The following is a 12,492-nucleotide window of genomic DNA, read 5'->3' as shown; positions in this document are numbered from 1 at the left end:
ATTATTAGCATTATTTGAGACAGGGTCTCTGTTCCCCAGGCTGGAGTGTTGTAGTGCTATCTCAGCTCACTGCAATCTCCACTTCCTGGACTCAGGCCATGCTATGGAGTACCTGGGACTGCAGACACACCACCACGCCCAGCTAAACTTTTGTATTTTTTGTAGAGATGGGGTTTTTCCATGTTGCCCAAAATTAATAGAAATAGTAATTTATTGCATTGGAACTGGAAAAAAAAGAAATAATTAATATTATTAATAAATTACTCAGTTGTGGTATTTTATTATAGCAGCAGGAACAGACCAAGACAGGGCACGGTCAACCCTGAGAAGGCTGAATTTCATGCCTTCTGTGAGTGCAGGGGTTGGAGCCGTAGCTCAGCCCTTATCAAGTATGTCTCATCTCTCAGACTGGCCTTCAGGATTCCTGGGAGAGAAACCAGCACACACTTTGGGGGCCAAGAGCCTCTCCTGTGCAAATCCATAGTGAAAGGCTACTCCTGCGTCTTTGTGTCAAACTGTGCATAACACAGTACCCACCAGGAAGCAGGGCTCAGCCTAGGAAAAGCATCAGGTGGCTCGCTCAGCTTTTCCCTCCAGCTCGTGCCTCCACCACACGAGTAGTGTGGTGATCGTATCTAGTGACACATCAAAGAAAGCAAGAAAAAAATCAATGTTTGTTGAATGTTTGTTATAATGGTAGCTACTGTTCTAGGCAGTGTTTCTCTTTCTCTTTCTCTCTCTCTTAACTTTTTCTTGTGAAAAGTTCCAAATATTGCTGGGTGCGGTGGCTCATGCCTGTAATCCGTGAACTTTGGGAGGCTACAGCAGGTGGCTCATGGGGGTCAAGAGATCGAGACCATCCTGCCGAAACCCCATCTCTACTAAAAATACAAAAATTAGCTGGGCATGGTGGCAGGCACCTGTAGTCCCTCCCAGCTACTTGGGAGGCTGAGGCAGAGAATTGCTTGAACCTGGGAGGCAGAAGTTGTGGTGACCCGAGATTGTGCCATGGCAATTTAGCCGGGCAACAGAGCAAAAATCAATTTCAAAAAAAAAAGTTTCAAATATATATGGAAGTATAAAAAATAGTGTAATGGGCTGGATGCGGTGGCTCATGCCTGTAATCCCAACGCTTTGGGAGACTGAGGTGGGCAGATCACCTGAGGTCAGGAGTTTAACACCAGCCTGGCCAACATGGTCAAACCCTATCTCTATTAAAAAATTAGCAGGGCTTGGTGGCACACGCCTGTAGTCTCAGCTACTCGGAAGGTTGAAGCAGGAGAATCACTTGAACCTGGGAGGCAGAGATTGCAGTGAGCCGAGATTGAGCCACTGTACTCCAGCCTGGGTAACAGAGCTAGACTCCGTCTCAAAAAAAAAAAAAAAATGGTATAATGACCTCCCATGTATCATTACACAGTTTCAACAAGTATTCATAATTCATGACCACCCTGATTTTACTTTTAATCTCTGCCCTCCCCTAACCCTTCCATATTATGTATGTGTGTGTAGGTGTATTTTTTTTTAGATGGAGTCCTATTCTGTTGCCCATGCCGGAGTACAGTGGTGCAATCTTGGCTCACTGCAGCCTCCGCCTTTTGGGCTCAGGTGATTCTCTGCCTCAGCCTCCCAAGTAGCTGGGAGTACAGGCACACATCACCATGACTGGCTAATTTTGTATTTTTAGTAGAGACGGGGGTTCACCACGTTGGCCAGGCTGGTCTCAAACTCCTGACCTCAGGTGATCTGCCTGCCTAAGCCTCTCAAAGTGCTGGGTTTACAGGCGTGAGTCACTGCTCCCGGCCCCCCTCCATATTATATTGAAGCAAATTCCAGATATCATCGTTTTACCCAGAAATAATATTTCAGTGTGTGTCTCCAAAAGATAAGGACTCTTTTACAACATAACCACAATGGCATTAACATACCTTTCAAAGCTAACAATTTCTTAGTCTCATGAAGTAGCCAGTCAGTATTCAAATTGTCCTAATGTGCGTGTATATATATTGTATATACATATTATATGTGTGTATATAAATTCTTCACTTCTCTTACCTAGTTTCAAACCCATTCTTACCCTTTTACATCCCTGTGTTTTTCTATGTGTCATCCCTTCTGCCTAGATTGTTGTTCTTTTTGTGCCTAACTGACAAGACACAGTCTTCTAGATCTGTTCAAATATCGCTTCCTCCAGCAATCTTTCCCTGGCAGCACTCAGGAGTTAGTCATCCCTACAGCACTAACACTCTGCACTCTGCGCTGGGTATTTCTCTACATGGTTGTCTGTTCTCCAGATTGTGAGCTCTGTGAAGACTTGAACCATATTCTTGTGGCCTCTGAGAACCCCAGTACCTAGCATGGTGTCTGGCCCACACTATTTGCTTCAAGCCAGCATATTATTTCTAAGGAGGGGCTCCCAAGGCCTCTTCCATAGTTCTTGGTGTTCATTTATCCTTTCCTAAAGTTCACTGTCTTTTGCAGGATAATGTCCTCTCCACTTTTCCCATTTGAGCTGGGAGCTGACCAAATGTTTTCAATCTTTTGCTTTAAGAAGCCACTGGAGGCAGAATTAATTGGTTTAGAGGTGGTGTTTTTGTTTTTGTTTTTTTCTTTTTTTTAAGATCCCAGGATTGATATAAAGCAGAAAGACTGAGAAAGAGAAAGCCACTTAGTCAGTCGGCAGTCACTCTGGGATTAATGTCGTAAGAGCGGTACAGAATTTAAAAGCAAAAAGCATTGTCCTCATCCTCTAATTGAATATGATCCACAAACCTTCTGGTTCTCTGAGGAGGACCTTGGAATGTGCTTGCAGTTTCCAGACTGCAATTAATAACAGTTCAAATCATAGTTTTCAAGTGATTCTTTTACCTCAGAACCCCTTCCTCAGTTTTATCCGCCTGGAAATTCTGTTACACAGATAAAAGCTCTGGTGGGGCCAGGTGCAGTGGCACAAGCCTGTCATCTCTGCTTTTTTTTTTTTTTTTTTTCTGAGGCAGAGTCTCATTCTGTCATCCAGGCTGGAGTGCAGTGGTACCATCTCGGCTCACTGCAAACTTCACCTCCTGGATTCAAGCGATTCTCCTGCCTTAGCCTCCTGAGTCGCTGGGATTACAGGTGTGAACCATGGCACTTGACAAATTTTTGTATGTTGAGTAGAGACAGGGTTTACCATGTTGGTCAGGCTGGTCTCAAACCCCTGACCTCAGGTGATCCACCCGCTTTGGCCTCCCAAAGTGCTGGGATTACAGGTGTGAGCCACCACGCCTGGCCTAGTCTCTGACATTTCACAGGCTAAGGTGGGAGGATTGCTTGAGCCCAGGAGTTCAAGTTTGAGGCTATAGTGCACTATGATTGTGCCTGTCAACAACCATTGTACTCCATCCTGAGCAACATAGCCAGACTGTGGTGGAAAGATGGCAGACAGGCCCCTGGGACTCAGTTATATTGGACCATCTGCTAGGCCTTCCCGGACGTGGCTCCAGAGACACAGATCCCAGAGCAGTTGCTCAGTCATTCATCAATCTCTCAATCTTCCACCATACAACTGTTTATTGAGTGCCTGCTCTGCGTGGTGCTGGAGGTACTATACTGAACAAGACAGATGAACTTCCATTTTCTTGGAGTTTACATTCTAGGACAGGCTTGAGAGAGAGGAGAAATAATCACTGTAAACCAGTGCAACGGTTTGAATGTGTCCTCCAAAAGTTCATGTGTTGAAAAGTTAATTATTATTGTAACACTATTCAGAGGTGGGGCCTTTCAGAGGTGATTATCAGGCCATGAGTGCTCTCCCCTCATGAATGAATGAATGCTATTATTGAGGAGGTAGGTTACTTATCATGAGAGTGGACTCTTGATAAAAAGGAAAAGTTTGACCCTATTTCTACACTGTCTGTTTCGCATGTTCACTTGCCCTTCTACCTTCTGCCATGGGGTGACCCTCTTCAAATGCCAGTGCCATGCTTTTGGACTTCCCAGTCTCTAGAACTGTGAGCCACGTAAACATCCATTGTTTACAAATTACCTAGTCCAGCCGGGCACAGTGGCTCACGCCTGTAATCCCAGTACTTTGGGAGGCCAAGGCGGGTGGATCACAAGGTCAAGAAATTGACACCATCCTGGTCAACATGGTGAAACCCCATCTCTACTAAAAATACAAAAAATTAGCTGGGCATGGTGGTGTGTGCCTGTAATCCCAGCTACTCAGGAGGCTGAGGCAGGAGAATTGCCTGAACCCAGGAGGTGGAGGTTGCAGTGAGCCGAGATCGCACCATTGCACTCCAGCCTGGGTAACAAGAGCGAAACTCCACCTCAAAAAATAAATAAATAAATAAATAAATAAATAACCTAGCCTGTGGTATTCTGATGTTGCAGCAGAAGATGGACTAAGAGTGCCAGTGGTTGCCAAACTTTAATTTTCATCAAAATCATGTGGAAAGTTCGTTACATGCAGATCTTTGGATCCTATGCTCACAATTTCTGATTCAAAAGGTCTAGAGTAGGGCCTGAGAATATGCAGTTAGAACTAGTTCCCGGTGATGCTAATACTGCTGGTCCCGGGACCAAACATTAAGAGCTACTAAGGTAAACAATCAAGGAAGTAAAATACCTTCAGACACTGGTAAGTGCTATGCTTTCGGAAAATCAAAGAGGGTAACAGAATAGGAAGTCATCTGGTGGTGGGGGGCTACTTTAGGTTGGGTAGCCAGGGAAAGACTCTCGGAGAAGGTGACATTTGATATGAGCAGGCCACCTAAAAATCTGGGGGAAGGGCATTTCTATGAAAAGGACATATCAAGTGGGTGGGTGCAGTGGCTCATGCCTGTAATCCTAGCACGTTGGGAGGCTGAGGCAGCCAGATCACCTGAGGCCAGGAGTTCGAGACCAGCCTGGCTAACATGGCAAAACCTCATCTCTACTAAAAATACAAGAATTAGCTGGGTGTGGTAGTGCACGCCTGTAGTCCCAGCTACCCAGGGGGCTGAGGCCGAAGAATTGCTTGAACCTGGGAAGCAGAGGTTGCCATGAGCTGAGATTGTGCCACTGCACTCCAGCCTGGGTGACAAAGCAAGACTCTGTCTTGGGAAAAAAAAAACAAAAAACCCAGGCCCAGTGGCTCACACCTGTAATCCCAGCACACTGGGAGGCCAAGGCAGGCAGATTATAAGGTCAGGAGTTCCGACCAGCCTGACCAATATAGTGAAAACCCGTCTCTACTAAAAATACAAAAATTTAGCCAGATGTGTGGGTGTCTGTAATCCCAGCTACTTGGGAGGCTGAGGCACAGGAATTGCTTGAACCTGGGAGGTGGAGGTTGCAGTGAGCTGAGATCACATAACTGCACTCCAGCCCGGGTGACAGAGTGAGACTCACTCTGAAAAAAAATAAAAGAGGCTAAGTGTGGTGTCTCACATCTGTAATCCCAGCACTTTGGGAGGCCAAGGCAGGGAGATCACAAGGTTAGGAGTTCAAGACCAGACTGACCAACTCTCTCTACTAAATATGCAAAAATTAGCCGGGCATGGTGCCTCACGCCTGTAATCCCAGCTACTTGGGAGGCTGAGGCAGGAGAATTGCTTGAACCCTGGAGGTGGAGGTTACAGTAAGCCAAGAGTATGCCATTGTACGTCAGCCTGGCGACAGACTCAATCTCAAAAAAAAGGACATAGCAAGTGCAAAGGCCCTAAGCAGAAAACAAGCACAACCTGTGCTTTTTGTTTTAAGAAACAAAGTAAGACATTCAAAGTGCCAGGACAGCTGCAGAGTTTTGTTTTTGTTTTTTGAGACCGTGTTTTGCTCGTTACTCCAGGCTGGAGTACAATGGTGCAATCTTGGCTCACTGCAACCTCCACCTCCCTGGTTCAAGCGATTCTCCTGACTTGACCTTCTGAGTAGCGGGGATTACAGGCACCCACCCACCACACCTGGCTAATTTTTGTATTTTTTGCAGAGACAGGGTTTCACCATGTTGGCCAGGCTGGTTTCCAACTCCACAAGTGATCCACCTGCCTCGGTCTCCCAAAGTGCTGGGATTACAGGTATGAGCCATGACACCTGGCTTCATTTTACTTTTTTTTTTTCTGAGATGGAGTTTCACCCTTGTCACCCAGGCTAGGGTACAATGGCATGATCTGGGCTCACCGCAACCTCTGCCTGCCGGGTTCAAGCGATTCTGCTGTCTCAGCCCCCTGAGTACCTGGGATTACAGACATGCGCCACCACATCCGGGTAATTTTGTATTCTTTAGCAGAGGCAGGGTTTTCCGTGTTGGTCAGGCTGGTCTTGAACTTCTGACCTCAGGTGATCTGCCCACCTTGGCCTCCCAAAGTGCTGGCATTACAGGTGTGAGCCACCGCGCCCAGCTATTTTACATTTTAAATATGAATCATTTGCTATATCTTTCTTGGCTATTGTGTGGAGAGTACCATGGAGGATGGTGGTGGTGAGGGTGACAGGGTGTATGGGAAAGCAACTAGAAACGGAGAGACCAGTCAGGAGGTCTTGCAATATCCTGGGGAGGGGAAGTAGCAATGGATACGGTGAGAAATGGTCAGTTATGCAGCAGTGAGGACTTGCTAATGAGAACGACACTTCGCATAATGTCTTGCACATTGTGGGCATTCAGCTAACAGTCATCGAAGGAATCATGAAGTCCCCTTCCTTTCTGAAATGCATGATTATAATCCTTCACTTTACTGATAAAGCAAAGAATATTGTAAATTATTCTCCAAACTGGATTCCATTGTTTTGTTGGTAACAGTTGTATAACACATATACAAAAGGGTATATGAGGGTGCGTGTGCCTGTGTTACTTGAAATTTTTTGGATATAATATTCCCCTCCACTCTCCAGCTCACTTATTAAATATTGCACTCCTACCCCTTCCCTTTTTTTGGGGTACAATGCAAATTTCCAACAGCTTGCTAAGAATTATTTTCCCTTTGTAAAGCAAATTGAGTGGGGGTGGCTCCAGAGCTCGGCAATTCTCTTGGGAGGCGGAAGGGGTTGGTTGGTCTCCAGGGGCTCTGGTTGCTGGGAGAGGTGAATTGTGAGTGCTGGTAGTGACATGAAACTCATCCTAGTGCACTGCGGGCAATAAGCAAGTTATTCCTTGAAGTCTATTTCTTGGAAGTGTTTTTATTGTTTCCACAGTATTTCATCCCTACTGCAACCAAAGGCAATCAACATATGGGTTTAATTTGACAAGGGAAAGGGCCATAAACACCTGTAAATTGTCAAAACTGGCAGATGACAGCCCTGATCTCTGCAATAGCAAAGATGAGCCAAGCAGCCAGCTTCGCACATCAAAGAGAGCTGTCACACTGCTCAACTGATTACGCTGGTTAGGTGAGGAAGAAAATATCTCAAACACGAGTCATCTCATCCAAGGAAATAAACCATTGTTTCAGCACAAGTTTCAAAAATGAAATAATAACAAAAGCAGAAAATCTGTTTTTTCTTTGCAGAGATGACATTGAAATCCTTCCACCAGCCAAGAGGACTGATTCCAAGTTCAGTTTTAACTTGCTTTCCTGCTGGGGCCCTGGAGGTCTGTGGAGCACAGTGGGCCTCCTGCTGAGCCTCTTCTCAGTCTCTCAGAGACTGCATTTCTCCCTGCATGTTTCTTTTCTGAATATTGTTTTCTTTATTTCTTCCTTTCTTTCACAGGGTCTTGCTGTATTGCCCAGGCTGGAGTGTGGTGACGCAATCCTGTAGGACCACAGGCGCATGTGCCACCCTGTCTGGCTAATTTGTTTTTGTAGAGATGGGGGGGGGGGTCTTGCCATGTTGCCCAGGCTGGCCTTGAATTCCTGGGCTCATAGATAGATAGATAGATAGATAGATAGATAGATAGACAGACAGACAGACTTTGAGGCCCCTCTCAGCCTCTCAAAGTGCTGGGATTACTGGCATGAGCCACCGCACCTGGCCTCTGAATGCCATTTTCTAGGTGATGTCTCAGAGTAGCATTTTCATTTGTGTCTGTCTGTCTTTATTGCTTTCCTGGAAAGGCATTTATTCTCTCTCCACCTTGAATAGGCATGTATTACAAACCTTAAATAGCAAAACACGAAACTAGCCAAAGGCCATGCATGGTGGCTCATGCCTGTAATCCCAGCACTTTGGGAGGCCAAGGCAGGCGGATCACCTGAGGTCGGGGGGTTCGAGACCAGCCTGCCCAACATGGAGAAACCCCATCTCTACTAAAAATACAAAATTAGCCAGGCATGGTGACACATGCCTGTAATCCCAGCTACTCAGGAGTCTGAGGCAGGAGAATCGCTGGGATCTGGGAGGCAGAGTTTACGGTGAGTCGAGATAGCGCCATTGCACTCCAGCCTGGGAAACAAGAGGGAAACTCTGTCTCTAAATAAGTAAATAAATAAAACTAGGCAAGTCGCACAACTTAAGTTGTTTTTTCCTTTTTTTTTTTTTTTTTTTGAAACAGAGTCTTGCTTTGTTGCCCAGGTGGATCACCTAAGTTTAGGAGTTAGAGACCAGCCAAAATGGTGAAACCCTGTCTCTACTAAAAATACAAAAAATTGGCCGGGTGTGGTGGCTCACGCCTATAATCCCAGCATTTTGGGAGGCCGAGGCAGGTGGATCACGAGGTCAAGAGATCGAGACCATCCTGGTCAACATGGCGAAACCTCGTCTCTACTAAAAATACAAAAATTGGCTGGGCATGGTGGCACACGCCTGTAGTCCCAGCTACTTGGGAGACTGAGGCAGGAGAATTGCTTGAACCCAGGAGGCGGAGGTTGCAGTTAGCCGAGATAGTGCCATTGCACTCCAGTCTGGGTAACAACAGCGAAACTCCATCTCAAAAAAAAAAAAAAAAAAAAAAAAAAAATTAGCTGGGCATAGTGGCGGGTGCCTGTGATCCCAGCTACTCAGGAGGCTGATGCAGAATAATCACTGGAACCTGGGAGGTGGAGGTTGTAGTGAGTCAAGATTGCACCACTGCACTCCAGCCTGGCCAAAAGCAAGACTCCGTCTCAAAAAAAAAAAAGACACAGGTTCTCTCTCTGTTTCCCAGGCTGGAGGGCAGTAGTTTGATCCTAGCTCATGGAACCCTTAAACTTCTGGCCTCAAGTGACCTTCTCACCTCAGCCTCCTGAGTAGCTGGAACCACAGGAATGTGCCACCACACCTGGCTTATTTTTAAATTTTGTTGAGACAGGGTCTTGCCGTGTTGCGAGGCTAGTTTTGATATCCTGGACTCAAGTGATTGTCCTGCCTTTTCCTCCCAAACTGCTGGGATTATAGGTCTGAGCCGCCATGCCTGAACCATTTTACATATACATATTTATATTGGATACAGGGTCTTGCTTTGTCACCCAGGCTGGAGTGCAGTGGCACAGTCTCTGCTTACTGCAGCCTCTGCCTCCCATGCTCAAGCAATCCTCCCACCTCAGTTGCCTGGGTAGCTGGGACTACAGGCATGCACCACCATACCCAGCTAATTTTTAAATTGTTTAAATAGAAATGAGTTCTCCCTATAATGCCCAGGCTGGTTGCAAACTCCTGGGCTCAAGGGATCCTCCTGCCTTGGCCTCTCAAAGTGCTGGTATTACAGGCCTGAGTCACCTCATGCAGCTATTTTATAATTTTTTTTTTTTGAGATGGAGTCTTGCTCTGTCACCCAGCCTGGAGGGCAGTGGCATGACCTTGGCTCCCAGAAACCTCCGCCTCAGGGGTTCAAGCGATTCTTGTGCCTCAGCCTCCTGAGTATCTGGGACTACAGGTGACTGCCACCACACCTGCCAAATTTTATCTGTCTGTCTGTCTATCTATCTATCTATCTGTCTGTCTATCTATCTATCTATCTGTCTATAGATAGATAGATAGACAGACAGATAGATAGACAGATAGATAGATAGATAGACAGACAGACAGACAGATAGATAGTAGAGACTACTGCTAAAATGTGCCATCGTGTTGGCCAGGCTGATCTCAAACTGCTGATCTCAAGTGATCTGCCTGCTTCAGCTTCCCAAAGTGCTGAGATTAGAGATGTGAGCCACTGTGCCCAGCCTGCATGTTTTTTACATGTCTTTTTTCTCATAAAAATATTTTTCTCAGTTATATATCTAATTTTGTTTCATAATTTTTATCCTTTTACTTAATGAGAGTCGTTCTCTGGTCCCTCTTCTCCCAAGTCCCACAAACCTTGGCTCTGCTCCTGGCTGAGATGGCTGGACTTTGCAGAGAGACCAGAGCCTAAGGAATACAGGGCATGCACTGTGAACAGGAACAGGGCCATGCATACAGCTATGGCTAGAGCGCACAGGCTAGAGCGCAGTGGTGCTATCACAGCTCACTGCAGCCTTGGCCTCATGGACTGAGGCAATCCTCCCACCTCAGCCTCCCGAGTAGCTGAGATATCAGGCCTGTGTCACCACACCTGGCTAACTTTTGTATTTTTAGTAAAGATGTGGTTTCACCATATTGGCCATGCTAGTCTTGAACTCCTCACCTCCTGTGATCCACCCGCCTCAGCCTCACCCACCAATCTCTGCTGAGTGCTGGGATTACAGGCATGACCTGCTGTGCCTGGCCAATATAAATGATGATAATGATGATGATGATGATTTGAGACAGAGTCTTGCCTTGTTGCTCAAGTTGGAGTGCAGTGGCACAATCTCAGCTCACTGCCACCTCCACCTCCCTGATTCAAGCGATTCTTCTGTCTCAGCCTCCCACGTGAGCAGCCATGCCCAGCCCACACATTCTTTAACAAATAAGGAGACGAGAAAGTAGTTGCCAGGCGCTGTGACTCATGCCTATAACCCCAACACTTTGGGAGGCCAAGGTGGGTGAAATACCTGAGACCTGGAGTTCAAGACCAGCTTGGCCAACATGGCAAAACCCCGTCTCTACTAAAAATACAAAAATTAGCCCAGTGTGGTGGTGGGTGCCTATAGTCCCAGCCAGTTGGGAGGCTGAGCCAGGAGAATCGCTTGATCCAGGAGGCAGAGGTTGCAGTGAGCTGAGATCGTGCTACTGCATTCCAGCCTGGGCAACAGAGGGAGACTGTGTCTCAAAAAAAAAAAAAAAAAAAAAAAAAAGAGAGAGAAAGAGAAAATTGTTTCTCACAAGTTAATGCTGATGAATACGTGTAGAAAAAATAATGGCGGAGTATGGCTGTGTCTTCGAGTGGTAAGACGGAGAAGGAGTGGCTGGTAGGCAGCTTGGGAGTGGCAAGTGGTAGCGGCACATGAGAGCGGCTGCTGTCTGCCCTTGAAGATTTGGAAGTCCTGTCCAGGGAACTTGTAGAAATGCTGGCAATTTCAAGAAACCAAAAGTTGTTACAGGCTGGAGAAGAAAACCAGGTCCTGGAATTGTTAACTCCTCGAGATGGAGAATTTCAAGAACTAATTAAATTGGCAGTTAATCAGGGAAAAATTCATCATGAAATGCAAGTTTTGGAAAAAGAAGTAGAGAAGAGAGACAGTGATATTCGGCAACTACAAAAACAGCTAAAGGAAGCAGAACAAATACTGGCAGGAGCTGTTTACCAAGCAAAGGAGAAACTCAAGTCCATAGAAAAAGCAAGAAAAGGCTCTATCTCCTCTGAAGAAATAATGAAGTATGCACATAGGATCAGTGCAAGTAATGCTGTATGTGCTCCACTAACCTGGGTTCCAGGGGACCCCGGAGACCTTAACCAACTGATTTAGAGATGAGAAGTGGTTTACTGGGTCAGATGAACAATCCTTCCACTAATGGTGTGAATGGCCATTTACCAGGGGATGCACTCGCAGCAGGAAAATTGCCAGATGTCCTTGCTCCTAAGTATCCATGGCAGTCGAATGACATGTCAATGAATACGTTACCACCAAATCATAGCATTGACTTTTTGCGGAACCTCCTGGGCATAATAAAGAAAATGAAGATGATGTAGAGATTATGTCAACGGACTCCTCAAGCAGTAGTAGTGAGCCTGATTAAAACACTGTAAAAGAGAGTATACAGAATTGAATAGCGTCAAATTCTGTTTCTTTAACAGTAGCAGGGGAGGATAAACTACAGATGGCAAAGAATAGCCAGGTAAACTCTGGCTTTGGTAGAATTGTGCAGCCATTAAAAGTCAATGAACTTTCTTTTTGAAGCCAAAGATTATAGTTTTAGTGTTCAGCCCCTAGGCAGATATTTAGGGGAATAGTCAAAATTTACTATTGAAAAGAAAAAGCGGTTGCTAAGTGCTGTTTACCCCGTTCTGTTCCAGTTGTGCTGGATTTGTCACCTTCCTCTTCTTGCAGTTTGCCAGAAGTCACTTTTTACCACTTTTAATTTCTAGTGGTTAACCTCTGTGTTTAAGTAATATGCTTATACAACTATTTCTTGATTATGAGTTTTAGACAATGTATCTTTTTTCTGATTTCAAAGGTAATACAACATATTATCAAACATTTAGCGAATACAGTAAAGCACAAAGGAAATAGAGTTGAGGGAAATGATCCATGTACATATCACTCATAGGCTTCC

General features: G+C 45.6%; 1 pseudogene; it reads left to right on the top strand.

Annotated features, from left to right (window-relative positions):
• The first annotated feature begins 11,144 nt into the window (after positions 1 to 11,144).
• LOC100405605 (mediator of RNA polymerase II transcription subunit 4 pseudogene) lies at positions 11,145 to 12,076 on the top strand (annotated as a pseudogene).
• Positions 12,077 to 12,492: the final 416 nt, after the last annotated feature.

This window comes from Callithrix jacchus, chromosome 14 (genome assembly GCF_049354715.1).
Source record: "Callithrix jacchus isolate 240 chromosome 14, calJac240_pri, whole genome shotgun sequence".
NCBI classification, from domain to species: domain Eukaryota; kingdom Metazoa; phylum Chordata; class Mammalia; order Primates; family Cebidae; genus Callithrix; species Callithrix jacchus.
This window is presented reverse-complemented; position numbering and strand designations above follow the sequence as displayed.